The sequence below is a fragment of the Oncorhynchus gorbuscha genome, unplaced genomic scaffold, assembly GCF_021184085.1.
Source record: "Oncorhynchus gorbuscha isolate QuinsamMale2020 ecotype Even-year unplaced genomic scaffold, OgorEven_v1.0 Un_scaffold_1859, whole genome shotgun sequence".
Classification (NCBI taxonomy): domain Eukaryota; kingdom Metazoa; phylum Chordata; class Actinopteri; order Salmoniformes; family Salmonidae; genus Oncorhynchus; species Oncorhynchus gorbuscha.
In genome coordinates this window covers 10,261-26,220 of record NW_025746522.1, presented here as the reverse complement: position 1 = coordinate 26,220, position 15,960 = coordinate 10,261, and the positions used below count along the sequence as shown (strand labels likewise).

General features: G+C 40.8%; 1 pseudogene; it reads right to left on the bottom strand.

Moving 5' to 3' along the window:
* Positions 1 to 1,731: 1,731 nt before the first annotated feature.
* On the bottom strand, positions 1,732 to 12,489 carry LOC124024448 (annotated as a pseudogene).
* Between the last annotated feature and the right edge of the window lie 3,471 nt (positions 12,490 to 15,960).

Below are 15,960 nucleotides of genomic sequence, written 5' to 3'. Positions count from 1 at the left end.
ACGTTGAGACTGGTGTTTTGCGGGTACTAATTTAATGAAGCTACCAGTTGAGGACTTTCTCAAACTAGACATTAATGTACTTCTTGCTCAGTTGTGCACTGGGGCCTCCCACTCCTCTTGATATTCTGGTTAGGGCCAGATTGCTCTGATCTGTGAAGGGAGTAGTACACAACATCGTACGAGATTTTCAGTTTCTTGGCAATTTCTCCCATGGAATAGCCTTCATTTCTCAGAACAAGAATAGACTGACGAGTTTCAGAAGAAAGTTCTTTGTTTCTAGACATTTTGAGCCTGTAATCAAACCCACAAATGCTGATGCTCCCGATACTCAACTAGTCTAGTTTTATTGCTTCTTTAATCGGGCACAACTGTTTTCAGCTGTACTAACATAATTGCAAAAGGGTTTGCTATTGTTCAATTAGCCTTTTTAAATGATAAACTTGGATTAGCTAACAACGTGCCATTGGAACACAGGAGTGATGGCTGCTGATGATGGGCCTCTGTACACCTATGTAGATTTTCCATTTGAAAAATCAGCTGTTTCCAGCTACAATAGTAATTTACAACATGAACAATGTCTACACTGTATTTCTGATCAATTTGATGTTATTTTAAATGGACAAAAACAATAGATTTTCTTTAAAAAACAAGGACATTTCTAAGTGACCCCAAACTTTTGAATGGTAGTGTACTTTTGGTCATGTAGTGTAGTTGCAAAGTTGCTTATTAGCTAAAATGCTAAAGTTGTACGTGATGAGATTTGAACATGCAACCGTTGGGTTGCTAGACTTTCATGTTATATGCTGATCCATCCATCCACCCGACCAACCACCATCCTATTGTTTTTTCCTTAAAACCTGTTAATCCTACCCCCTACTTTTTCGAACATTCTGTTAAAAATCGCTCAACATTTCAGCGTCCTGCTACTCATGCCAGGAATATAGTATATGCATATGATTAGTATGTGTGGATAGAAAACACTGACGTTTCTAAAAATGGTTAAATCACGGCTGTGACTGTAACAGAGCCTGCGTTTCATCGAAAAGCGGAAGAAAAACTGATCACTGAAAACTGGAAAAAGTATCAATGCGCCACTTGCATGTATTGTTGAATGGAAACCAAATTACCTGGAGCCGAGATTGCAATTCCTACAGCTTCCACACGATGTCACCAGTCTTGTCAATTGCCTAGGCTTTGTTTCTTGGTCAAACAAACAAGAGACGGCCCATTTCCTCTGGTCTCCGACAGGATGTTTTGGAGTAGAAATTTCTGAACATGATTTGAAGACGTGGAGCTATTGAATGTACATCGCCCCGTGATCATTTTGATAGATTATTAAAGTTTACTAATACCTAAAGTGTCATTACAAAAGTATTTCGAAGTATTTTGTGAAAGTTTATCGTAGACTTTTTTAATTTTTAAAAATGACGTTGCGTTATAAAACGCTGTTTTTTCCTTGATCACACACTCTTCATAGATCGATATCTAGGCTATATATGGACCGATTTAATCGAAAAAAGACCCAATAGTGATGTTTATGGGACATCTAGGAGTGCCAACAAAGAAGATCGTCAAAGGTAATGAATGTTTTATATTTTATTTCTGTGTTTTGTGTAGCGCCGACTATGCTAATTATTTTGTTTACGTCCCCTGCAGGTCTTTTGGGGTGTTGCATGCTATCAGATAATAGCTTCTCATGCTTTCGCCGAAAAGCATTTTAAAAATCTGACTTGTTGGCTGGATTCACAACGAGTGTAGCTTTAAATCAGTACCCTGCATGTGTGTTTTAATGAACATTTGAGTTTTAACGAGTGCTATTAGCATTTAGCGTAGTGCATTTGCATTTCCGGATGTCTAGATGGGATGCATGCGTCCCGGGTCGACCCAAGAGGTTTTAAAGGGACATTTTAAAATGTTTCAACTTCCTATTCATCATCCTCAGCACCACCCCAACAACAACACATGTGAAAATGGCGCATTTCTATGTTTTGAAGTTTTAAAAAAGATGGAAGATGACGCTCCCTTTCCTCTGCACAGTTCTCTCACAGTGAGAAACGTGTTCTAAGCTTTCTTCATTTGATCCAATTCAACATCGCCAATTATTTTATGGGATGAGGATTAATTGATAGTGACTTTAATCTTAGTTGGTCTGAGAGAAGTGATGAGGCTTCTCTCCTTTATGTATACATTGATGTGTTTTTAAGGTAGCCAATCGGGAAAAACTCTTCCCACAGTCAGAGCAGTAGTAAGGCTTCTCTCCTGTGTGTGTTCTCTGATGAGATTTTAGCTCAGTTGATGTTGTGAAGCATTTTCCACAGTCAGAACAGGAATAAGGCTTCTCTCCTTTATGTATACGTTGGTGTATTTTTAAGTTGCCCTGTTGGGAGAAACTCTTCCCACAGTCAGAGCAGGAGTAAGGCTTATCTCCTGTATGTATTCGCTGGTGACATTTTAATATATCCAATCGGGTGAAACTCTTTCCACAGTCAGAGCAGGAGTAAGGCTTCTCTCCTGTGTGTATTCGCTGGTGACATTTTAAGTGGACCTGTTGAGAGAAACCTTTCCCACAGTCAGAGCAGCAGTAAGGCTTCTCTCCTGTGTGTGTTCTCTGATGAACTCTTAACTCAGCTGATGTTGTGAAGAATTTTCCGCAGTCAGAGCAGAAGTAATGCTTCTCTCCTGTGTGTATATGTTGGTGGGTTTGTAAGTGGCTCTGTTGAGAGAAACTCGCCCCACAGTCAGAGCAGAAGTAAGGCTTCTCCCGGTGTGTATTTTTAGGTGTGTTTTTAAGTTGCTTGATACCGAGAAACTCTTCCCACAGTCAGAGCATGAGTAAGGCTTCTCTCCTGTGTGTATACGTTGGTGTGTTTTTAAGCTGCTCTGTTGAGAGAAACTCTCCCCACAGTCAGAGCAGGAGTAAGGTTTTTCTCCAGTGTGGACTCGCAGATGAACTGTCAGAGCCTGTGATGTTGTGAAACTCTTCCCACAGTCAGTGCAGGAATACAGATTATCTCCTGTGTGTATTTTTAGGTGTATTTCTAGTTTTGATAGAATTGGGAAAATCTCCTCACAATGTGGGCAGTGGTGAGACCTCTTAGCTCTGTGATCTTCCTGCTGTTGCTCTCTGGATGTAGAGAATGTCTCAACATGGTCTCCTGTGTGAACAACATCAGAAGAACCAGTCAGTTGGTGTGATATACATATGACTTCATAACAGTAGGCTGTACAATACAGGGAATAAAGCTATTAGGGCTGTCCCGACAAAAAAATGATTCCCGTTCGACCGAGAGTCTTGTTTTCTTTCAACCAAATGTTTTCATTTTAAAAACGTGTATTTTTTCCATATATATGTGCTGGAAAAAATCACCTATATGGAGGCTACAGAGCTTGTCTGATGCTTTAAGCAACTTAAAAATGCAACTTAAAAAATGAAGACACACAAAATACTCAAGAGGGAGCCAGAGATCAATATAGTGTAACCAGAATAAAATACATCTGTTCTGGACTCTCCTCCTCCCGCTGCTGCGTTATGATTTTCATTTCATTTATAATAAAGTATTTACATCTCAAATCAATGTCATGTGGTTAATCAAAATTATATCTAAATTAAAATGAATCTAAAAGTAACTTCCATTGCCAATATGTAAAAATAGCCTACATAAAGCCAACAAATAAAAACATTGCAACCTGCAGGTAGAAAATACCCTGATGAAAATAGATATCCTATAAATCAAATTGGCTGCACATGGCCTGTCTGCAAGAAACTTGAAACATAATATCAACTATTAATTTGGTCTGGCCTGTGCTAGCAAACTTGCAACCTTGTATAAAATATTTTGGGCCCTTACAGAGTTTCTCATGCCAGCGAGCTCCAGACAGACAGAGCTGTAGGCTATTTTGCGCAAGGGATAAGAAGTAATCTGGTAGGCCTATTTTATGACATTTCCACTGGATCAGAGAATTACATTTTTTCCCCTGTCATGCTGAGTGGTTATCAAAAGGGAGAGAGATGGAAATACTTTTTAAATAGGCTACATTGAGGAACTATTGTCATTCTCAATGGATATAGAAACATACTTTGTTTACTTGCTGTTTCAGGTGAAGACATTTTTTATTTGAGAAACTCCACAGTGACGGTGAGTGAAGACAATCAGGAATAGTTTCAGATCCCCAAATGGGCACATTTATAGGCCTACATTTGCATAGAGGCCAGCTAGCCTATAGGCCTACTTCTATGTGTAATCAGGTCAGGTAGCCTATAGGCCTACTTTTATGTGTAATCAGGCCAGGTAGACTATAGGCCTACTTCTATGTGTAATCAGGGCCAGGTAGCCTATAGGCCTACTTCTATGTGTAATCAGGCCAGGTAGCCTATAGGCCTACTTCTATGTGTAATCAGGCCAGCTAGCCTATAGGCCTACTTCAATGTGTAATCAGGTCAGCCTATATAATCAGACTATATAATGTGTAATCAGGCCAGCCTATATGCCTACTTCTGTGTAATCAGGCCAGGTAGACTATAGGCCTACTTCTATGTGTAATCAGGCCAGCTAGACTATAGGCCTACTTCTATGTGTAATCAGGCAGGCTAGCCTATAGGCATAATCAGGTGTGTGTCCTTACTCAACATTGACAGGAGCACTCTTAACAAAAGACAAAAAATAAATTGTAAACTCGCAAATGGAAGGAAATACACCAAAACCTTTCTCACAAGTGTAGCCTAGGTTGTACGCTCTGCAAACAATGTGTACACTCCTACAATGACAATGGTAAGACTGTAATAATAATATATTGAATGTATATACTGGTGATAGTGGTGTGCCATCCCCTCCGCAACAGACGAGTCCACCCAGACAGGCAGTGGACTAAAGTCTACCCAGACAGGCAATGGACTAGTCCACCCAGACAGGCAAAGGGACTAGTCCACCCAGACAGGCAAAGGGACTAGTCCACCCAGACAGGCAAAGGGACTAGTCCACCCAGACAGGCAAAGGGACTAGTCCACCCAGACAGGCAAAGGGACTAGTCCACCCAGACAGGCAAAGGGACTAGTCCACCCAGACAGGCAAAGGGACTAGTCCACCCAGACAGAGCAAGGGACTAGTCCACCCAGACAGGCAAATGGACTAGTCCACCCAGACAGGCAAATGGACTAGTCCACCCAGACAGGCAAATGGACTAGTCCACCCAGACAGGCAAATGGACTAGTCCACCCAGACAGGCAAATGGACTAGTCCACCCAGACAGGCAAATGGACTAGTCCACCCAGACAGGCAAATGGACTAGTCCACCCAGACAGGCGTGAATCAGACAGATGGCTTGTGTGCATTTTTTATATATTCAGTACCAGCCAACAGTTTGGACACACCTACTCATTCAAGGGTTTTCTTTACTTTGACTATTTTCTACATTGTAGAATAATAGTGAAGACATCAAAACTATGAAATAACACACATGGAATCATGTAGTAACCAAAAAAGTGTTAAACAAATCAAAGATAATTTTATATTTGAGATTCTTCAAAGTTGACACCCTTTGCCTTGATGACAGCGCTGCACACTCTTGGCATTCTCTCAACCCACTTCATGAGGTAGTCACCTGGAATGCATTTCAATTAACAGGTGTGCCTTGTTAAAAGTTAATTTGTGGAATTTCTTATCTTCTTAATGCGTTTGAGCCTAGTATACAGAAGTATACAAAAGAGCCCTATTTGGTAAAAGACCAAATCCATATTATGACAATAACTGCTCAAATAAGCAAAGAGAAACGACAGTCCATCGTTACCTTAATACACGGTCAGTCAATCCGGAAGATGTCAAGAACTTTGAAAGATTCTTCAAGTGCATTCGCAAAAAACATCAAGTGCTATGATGAAACTGGCTTTCATGAGGACCGCCACAGGAAAGGAAGACCCAGACTCTGCTGCAGAGGATAAGTTCATTAGAGTTTACCAGCCTCAAAAATTGCAGCCCAAATAACTGCTTCACAGAGTTCAAGTAACAGACATCCCAACATCAACTGAGATTTTTTATTTCAACCACCGTATCTTTGTGAGGAGCAGACTAGGTCCTCCTTCCCACCGTGAAGCATGGAGGAGCAGACTAGGTCCTCCTTCCCACCGTGAAGCATGGAGGAGCAGACTAGGTCCTCCTTCCCACCGTGAAGCATGGAGGAGCAGGACTGATGGTGTGGGGGTGCTCTGCTGGTGACACTGTCAGTGATTTATTTAGAATTCAAGGCACACTTAACCATCATGACTACCACAGCATTCTGCAGCAATACGCCACCCCAACTGGTTTGCGCTTAGTGGGGCTATTATTTGTTTTTCAACAGGACAATGACCCAACACACCTCCAGGCTGTGTAAGGGCTATTTGACCAAGAAGGAAAGTGATGGAGTGCTGCATCAGATGACCCCCACTACCCAATTGAGATGGTTTAGAATGAGTTGGACCGCAGAGTGAAGGAAAAGCAGCTAACAAGTGCTCAGCATATGTGGGAACCCCTTCAAGACTGTTGGAAAAGCATTCCTCATGAAGTTGGTTGAGTGAATGCCAAGAGTGTGCAAAGCTGTCATCAAGGCAAAGGGTGGCTACTTTGAACAATCTAAAATAACACTTTTTGGTTACTACATGATTCTATGTGTTATTTCGTAGTTTTGATGTCATCAGTATCATTCTACAATGTAGAAAATAGTAAAAAATAAAGAATGGGTGTGTCCAAACTTTTGGCTGGTACTGTATATTTGCTTGACTAAAAAAATATTGGTCAACTAACAGCCTATTGACCAACAATTGACCAGTCGACTAAATGGGGTCTATGGCCTAAAAGCTGTTCCACAGTTGAGGGCAGAAAGGAGTGAATATTATGAGTCATATAATCCTCCACTCACTATTACAAGGGTTAGTAACTACACAGACTCATTTCGTATAACTTTAAAACGCTGACAGTTTGTCTACTTCACTTCTTTAGTCTCCTCTCTGATCACTTCAGATAACCCAGTTGTTCAGGGACATGTTGTCAGAATTACAGAATTCAACCTATCAATAGACTGGGTCATAACTTATGGAGGTCTAACTTCTGAAGATATAGTTAGAACCTGTTCTTACCGTGATAAACAGATTTCCCAATCTTCTCCTCCTCTTCTTCATCTTTAATGTTGACATTCAGCTCCAGTGTTTGACTGCAGTCTTCCAGCTTCACTGATGCCATCTCTGGATCCTGCAGTGCAAACTGGGCTCCACTGTCACAATCAGGACCCAGTGACTGTAGGTTTGGACTCAGTGTGGAAGGAGAGAGGCAGGCTGGTTTGTCCTCAATGTTGATGTTACTGGCCTCAGACTTAATCTGAGTCGGCCTGTAGTAATAAAGAGAAAAGTACAAAGTATGAGTCTTGAAAGTTCTGACACAATCTTTATTCTCAAACTATAACTATTTGATCAGGTAGCTAAGAGCTGACAACAAAACATTCAATTCATCCTTACATTAGACACAAAGTTCACACTATAAAGGGCTCACTACGTAAATGAACTTAGCGTATGCTAAACTAGATTTCCTAAACAGTGCATTCAGATAATATTCAGAACTCGACATTTTACACATTTTGTTACGTTACAGCCTTATTCTAAAATGTATTAAATAGTTTTTTCCCCTCATCAATCTACAGACAATACACCCCATAATGACAAAGCGAAAACAGGTTTTAAGAATATTTTGCAAATGTATTAAAAATGTAAAACAGAAATATCATATTTATATAAGTATTCAGACCCATTTACTCAGTACTTTGTTGAAGCACCTTTGGCAGCGATTACAGCCTTAAGTCTTTTTGGGTTTGACATTATAATCTGTATTTGGGGAGTTTCTTTCATTCTTCTCTGCAGATCCTATCAAGCTCTGTCAGGATGGATGGGGAGCGTCGCTGCACAGTCATTTTCAGGTCTCTCCAGAGATGTTCAATCTGGATCAAGTCCGGGCTCTGGCTGGGCCACTCAAGGACATTCAGAGAGTTGTCCCAAAGCCACTCCTGCATTGTCTTGGCTGTGTACTTAGGGTCGTTGTCCTGTTGGAAGGTGAACCTTCACCCCAGTCTGAGGTCCTTAGCAGGTTTTCATCAAGGATCTCCCTGCTCCATTCATCTTTCCTCGATCCTGACTTGTCTCTCAGTCCCTGCCGCTGAAAAACATCCACACAACATGACGCTGCCACCACCATGACTCACTGTAGGGATGGTGCCACGTTTCCTCCAGATGTGACACTTGGCATTCAGCCCAAAGAGATTAATCTTGGTTTCATCAGACCAGAGAATCTTGTTCGTCATGGTCAGAGTCCTTTAGGTGCCTTTTGGCAAACTCCAACCGGGCTGTCATGTGCCTTTACTAAGGAGTTGCTTCCATCTGGCCACTCTACAATAAAGGACTGACTGGTGGAGTGCTGCATAGATGGTTGTCCTTCTGGAAAGTTCTCCCATTTCCACAGAGGAAGTCTGGAGTTCTGTCAGAGTGACCATTGGGTTCTTGGTCACCTCCCTGACCAAGGACCTACTCCCCCTATTGCCCAGTTTGGCAGGGCGGCCAGCTCTAGGAAGAGTCAATCCTGTCTCAGAGCTCTACGGACAATTCCTTTGACCTCATGACTTGGTTTTTGCTCTGACATGCACTGTCAAATGTGGGACCTTATATTGCCAGGTGTGTGCCTTTCCAAATCATGTCCGATCAATTGAATTTACTACAGGTGGACAACAATCAAGTTGTAGAAACATCAAGGATGATCAATGGAAACAGGATGCACCTGAGCTCAATTCTGAGTCTCATAGCAAAGGGTCTGAATAAATATGGAAATAAAGCATTGCGGTTTTGAATTTTTTTGTAAATTTGCAAAAAATTCTAAAAATCTGTTTTTGCTTTGTCATTATGTGTGTAGATTGATGAGGAAAAACATTTCATTTAATCAATTTTAGTATAAGGGTAAATACAAAATGTGGAAAAGGGGTCTGAAAACCTTCAGAATGCACTGTAAGCAACTTGTTCTCATTCTGAGAAATAAGGTTTTGGCCACTTGATTTAACATCTGAACAAAGCGAACAGGCTAAAATGCTTTTCAAACAGTTGGAGACAGAAATAAGGGTGTGTTCATAACAATTAAACTGTTCAACCTTGTTAGCAAATAGATCCAATTTGACTAAATGTAACGGATGTGAAACGGCTAGTTAGCGTTTTAATCGTTGACGTCACTTGCTCTGAGACCTTGAAGTCGTAGTCCCCCCCCCCCCCGAGTATGGGCGAGGGGACGGTCTAAAGTTACACTGTTACATAAACTTGAAACATAAAGATTAGCAGGTTAATCACCAGCACCTGGGCTTGAGAGAAGTGATTATTGCAACAACAAAAAATAGCAGGTTAAACTATTTTGATAAAATAATACAATGATTAATGGGTGTTAGACTTCATTAGATTATTGACTGTTAGAAATGCAGTGTATTCAACCTTTAATTGTACAAGGATCATTTAGAGAAGAAAAAAAAATATGTATTAATATGTTGTGAATTGCCAATAAATAAATTTAAACATTTAAAAACTCAAGATACACGTTATACTGTACTATACTCTGTATTGTTGTACTCTACTAAACTTTACGTTCCTGTACTCTGCTGTACTATGCGTTCCAATCTTGTGAAACAGTAGCTGTCTCCAATAACTTGTCCAATTATTTTTTTTGTTGACATTTAGAGAAAGTTCGTATAGAAAATAGATCAGACAATGGCCCGCTAGTGCTTTCATTTAATTATCTTGTATCGATAAAAACAGCTGTTAGTAATGACGCACCTCGTACCGTCAAAATGATTCCGCAATCATACGTTGTTGTTTTTTAACACAGCTTCTATCCTCACTTGTCGGGAATAAAGAAACTTTGACAAAAGAAAAATCCATCATCAAACGATTAAAAATGTTGAGCTTTATAACATTTCTCATATCTGCCGTCGCAAATATTTTTTGTCACATTACTTTTGTCGAACGCGGGTCAATGAAATCCTGCCTAATGATGTGATTGGTTCAGATCTGGTCCGGTCTAAGGTTTGGGCCAAGTCAAACAAAGACATTCAAAAGACGTCGGTCTGTGTTTACTGGGGTGTATCCTACAGTGTCGGCCTATAACTTTATGAATGTCCATCCATGTGGAAGGCCTAGCGTTTGTAAAACAGCCAGTTGCATTGGCTTTATTAGTCCTGGTTCCTGTGACTAATCATGTTGTCTATTTAAGCGCTGAATAGGCCCATCAGCTACCCAACTTTATCAGGAGTTATCCTGAGTCTATTGGCAATGAGAATCTATGTGTTTAACACAGAGGGAAATGCAGAAGTATTAATTTATTGTTGTTATCATCTCCTCAAAAATGTACAGAGAAACTTGAAACCACTGATTATCATGACAATTTAGCTGACGGGGTTCAACTCCCGGACAGCAGAGTTTTCAGAGTCCTGCTCCAGTTTCAACTGTTCTGCCTTACTATTATTCGACCATGCTGGTCATTTATGAACATTTGAACATCTTGTCCATGTTCTATTATAATCTCCACCCGGCACAGCCAGAAGAGGACTGGCCACCCCACATAGCCTGGTTCCTCTCTAGGTTTCTTCCTAGGTTTTGGCCTTTCTAGGGAGTTTTCCCAGCCACCGTGCTTCTACACCTGCATTGCTTGCTGTTTGGGGTTTTAGGCTGGGTTTCTGTACAGCACTTTGAGATATCAGCTGATGTACGAAGGGCTATATAAATACATTTGATTTGATTTGCAATAGAGCTGAGATGCTAATATTTGTGTAAACTCTACATAGTTGTGTTCTGTGGGTGTCACTGAGTAGGCTGAACAATCCATAGGTAAGACTGTAGAGTGCAATATGAATGTCCAACACAAACAAAAGACCCTCCATACTCAACTGGTGGACCTCAGTCCGGATCCAGACTGGGTCAATACGGACCACGGCCCGGATCCAGACTGGGTCAATACGGACCACGGCCCGGATCCAGACTGGGTCAATACGGACCACGGTCCGGATCCAGACTGGGTCAATACGGACCTCGGTCCGGATCCAGACTGGGTCAATACGGACCTCGGTCCGGATCCAGACTGGGTCAATACGGACCTCGGTCCGGATCCAGACTGGGTCAATACGGACCTCGGTCCGGATCCAGACTGGGTCAATACGGACCTCGGTCCGGATCCAGACTGGGTCAATACGGACCACGGTCCAGATCCAGAGCGGGTCAATACAGACCTCGGTCCAGATCCAGACTGGGTCAATACAGACCACGGTCCACATCCAGAACGGGTCAATACGGACCACGGAACCCAAATATATACATAATAATACTTTTTTTTTTTTGGGTTGGGTTTCGACCCCTGGTATCATATAAACACAGAAGACATGGAAATGTGTAAAATTGCAGGAAATTAGCTTTAAAACTGCAACAACAAAAATGTTGCCCCACATCTCAAAATGTTTAGAATTGTGTGATATTACATTTAAACCTGCCAACAACAGGGTTGTGAAGATTTTGGGGTTGCAAGTTGGGGTTTGTTACGCCAATAAATTACAATATCCATCTGGACTTTTGCCACCTAGGAAACTTGTGTGACTGGACCTTCTCAAATAGTACTGGAGAACCCCTGTAATAGACTGACTGGGAAGGTGATTTTTGAGTCAAAGTCCTGCAATAAGAGCTAAGACATTAATATGTGTTAACTCTTGGTAATTGTATTCTGTGGGTATCACCTGTTTCCTGGGTGCACAATCCAACCAGTTTCATAAGTACATATAAAAATGTCCCCAATGCAAATGATGCAGTCCAACATATACACAGTGGGATTTCAAACGTTCTTTTCTCCTTTTTTCCCCAATTTAATCAATTATTGTAATTCATTTTAAATTAAGTAAAATTCCAATCATGTTATCATTATCTAACCCAAATATGGAATGATTCCACTATTTTCTATTCGTTCATCACTTTCAATTACCGTAGGTACTTTTACTGTGAGGTTGAACCGCAAATTCCACTATTGTGGCTAATCGTTATTGTAGCTATCTTCACATAGGTAGGGACAAGCGGGGAGGACGGAGACGTTGGCCACGATCAGATATAGATGTATTATGTAGAACAAACATGCATCTGATTCTAAGGAATCATGTCAGTTCTATTCAAGGCATTTCTATCTGCAACTTCCACAGCGTTTTTGTACTGAACATCCCCAGGCGAAACCCACTGAGCTGTATACGAACAATGAAAGCCTTACAATTGAAAACGTGTGGTGGACACCACGCCGTGTGCTCGTAAATGTTTTTTTCTCACGTTCTTCACTCACTCGGTTTGACACAAAACCTTATCCAAACGTTATTTCGATGTTAGTCCGTTTAAACGTTCTATTACATACCTGTAATAATAAAGAGAAACGGTCAGCACAGTTCTGGCGTTTTCTTTATTCTGTAGAATGGTGGGCACCAACCCGGAACTTCCTGTTCCCCCCACTACCACAGCGACATTATTGGACTGATGGACTAACTACTACTAAACCATGTAGAATATAAAAGGGAGATTGATTAGCTAGACAAATAAGCCTTGTTTGTTTTAACTAAGGGGGTGTCTGTTGTAGTGTCTAAGTTTTTCAACTCATTACATATGCATTGTAGATGATCTCTGTGGAAGGCTAGGAAGATCATCAAAACCTCAGCCACCAGAGACACGGCCTGTTCACCCTGTTACCATCTTGGAAAGGGGATATCTAGTCAGTTGTACAACTGAATGGCTTCAACGGAAATGTGTCATCAGCATTTAACCAAATCCCTCTGAATCAGAGAGGTGTGAGGGGCTGCCATAATCGACATCCACGTCTTCGGCGCCCGGGGAACAGTGGGTTAACAACAGATAGTTAACTTGTCAGCTCACTCTGACCACTCGGCTACCTGCCGCCCCTAGCAGTTGGAGACAGTACAGGTGCATCAAAGCTGGGACTGAGAGAATGAAGCCACTTCTATCTCCAGGCCATAAGACTGTTAAACAGTCATCACCAATTTGATTTAGAGAATATTGGTGACTAGTAAATTGTCTTGACCCAGTGTGTAGAGGTGTCATGACACGTATTGTGTAGATAAATACAGATATATTTGTTGGAATTTCATGAATTAAACAAAGCATTATATTTAGTGTAAAGTTAACACCCCAAAACTATGATGATTCAGTAGATCAATAAAGAGAATGTCAGATTTAGCTTTGTGATGCTCATTTAAACTTCCTGTCTTGCTAAGCTTCAGAAAAGCACTATATATGTCACTTAAAGTATGTTTTTTGGTAATTCGTTACAAAAAAAGAGAAGGGTTTGGCCAGTACAAATTAATGTACAATCTTTACTTTTCATTGGAAGATACATTAAGCAGGCTTCAATTAAGTTATCCAAACATATGTAAAATTAATAAATAGTCTAGTTTTAAAATACTATTTCATAAACAAAAATAATCCACCCAACCGAATGGTGAAAACTGATCACACCATCTCTATCTGATACATGTTGTGTCTACCAGCTCATTCCCACAGAAAACTGCAGAGGGAAGCAGCACCACCCAGTCAACCAGCCTCACAGAGGATATTCAACCCTCAGGGCAAATCCAAGGTCATATCAATATCTTTACAGTAGAAGCTATCAAAACGCACCAGAACTGACAAGGTGAATACTGATCAGTAAAGTAGAGAGGCTAAAATTCTATAACGCTCCCTTTTCTCACAGTGAGAAACAACAGGAATACAATAGAGTATACTATGATTTCTGGAGAATTAAGTGAAGGAATGATTTTAATCTTAGCTAGTCAGAGAACTGATGAGGATTCTCACATGTATGTATATGTTGGTGTCTTTTTAAGTGGCCATGTTGAGAGAAACTCTTCCAACAGTCAGAGCAGGAGTAAGGCTTTTTTTTTTACAAAGACTAAAACTCCACAGAGCAAAGCAATGCAGACGCCCAGTGGCGAGGAAAACTTCCTAGAATTCTCCCATCTCCACAGAGGAACTCTAGAGCTCTGTCAGAGTGACTATCAGGTTCTGCTCACCTACCTGACCAAGGCCCTTCTCCCCTGCTTCCTCAGTTTGCCCGGGCTGCCAGCTCAAGCAAGCATCTTGGTGGTTCCAAACTTCTTCCATTTAAGAATGATGGAGGCCACTGTGTTCTTGGGGACCTTCAATGCTGCAGATATTTTTGGTACCCTTCCCCAGATCTGTGCCTCTATACAATTCGGTCTCGGAGCTCTACGGACAATTCCTTCGACATCATGGCTTGGTTTTAGCTCCAACATGCACTGTCAGCTGTGGGACCTTACATAGACAGGTCTGTGCCTTTCCAAAGCATGTCCAATCAATTGAATTTACCACAGCTGGACTCCAATCAAGTTGTAGAAACATCTCAAGGATGATCAATGGAAACAGGATGCACCAGAGCTCAATTTCGAGTCTCATAGCAAAGTGTCTGAATACTTATGTTCATAAAGTTGTTTTTAAAGATATATTTTGAAAAAATATATATAAAAACCTGTTTTCACTTTGGCATTATGGGGTGTGTGTCGATTGCAGAGGACATTTTAATTTAATCAATTTTAGAATAAGGCTGTAATGTAACAAAATGTGGAAAAAAGTCAAGGGTCTGAATACTTTCCGAATGCACTGTAGCTAATTTAGAAAAACGGGATAGTCTTCTTGTCCTCCTTTTTAACATCACAAACAACAATGGAAATCAATAACTATGTCTCTGTTGTCATATGTTTCTTTCTGGTAAGTCTTTCCCATCCTGGAGTCTGAGATCTTGTGGAAATCTGTGGTAGAGAATAATGTATGACAATTTAGACACAACATTATCGTACAATAGTTATCATCATGCTTTCCATAGTTTAGGGCTATAGCTACCTAGGCCTTGACAACTAGTTATTGGGTTATCCAGCTAGCTACAAAAGTGTATACTAACACGAAATATATGTATTACTAACGCAATACTGTTGTTTCCAATTGGGGACTTTTATTGTGAAGGCGAACCGTAAATTCCACTGTTATTTATAATCCTTATTGTGGCTAACTTCACACAAAGGTGAGCCCAGCTAGCTAGCGAGTAGCGACCATATCATAGCTATTTGTCAGCTGTAGGTTAGGTAATTTAGCTAGCTACAGTAGCTAATCAATGTTAGAAAACTAGCTAGCTAATACAAAAACAAACTCAATATACTACATGGAAAGTTTACTCTGTACAATGTGCTATAACTCGTTAGCTAGCTGGCCTAGTTGTTAGGCCTAATATTATCGCCAGCTAACGTTTGCTACCTAGCTAAATGTAGTTAAGTACGTTTGCTAACGTTAGCTAGCTACTGTTATGCCTCTGCAGTTAGCTAGCCAACACTTGGTGAGCATAATAATAAGGAAATCCCCATCAAAAACCTTCTGTTTAAGCATTAGATGTATTTTTGCATGGGCTGCGTCTCAGTCCACCGCATCCGCTGATGTCTCTCCGTGGCAGAGCTGCGGTGTTGTTTGTCACCAGGAGACACCAACTTCTGTCTGTATCGCCCGAAAAAATTCGGCCTACAAGCTGAGACTCATGAACAAACACATTTCTCTCTAGGACGCCCACAAGTGTCTGAATGTAGCAGGTACCAGTAACAAACATATTTTAAGTATATATTGAAGTACTTTAGTTTTTTAAAAAGGTGCAAAATACAGGTAAATGTGTTTTACTGATCTTAATCTCTCAGGTTCAGAAACTTCAATACCAATTTGTCTTTGAAAAGTGTTAGCTATATCATCCCCACTCATTATCGCAAAGGGTTATCAACTGTCAGGGTCAATTCCATTTCAATTAGTCAATTCCACATTTTCCTCATTCAAAAGCGTTGAAGAGAATTGGATGTCAGAATTACAGAATTCAACCTAACAAAAGA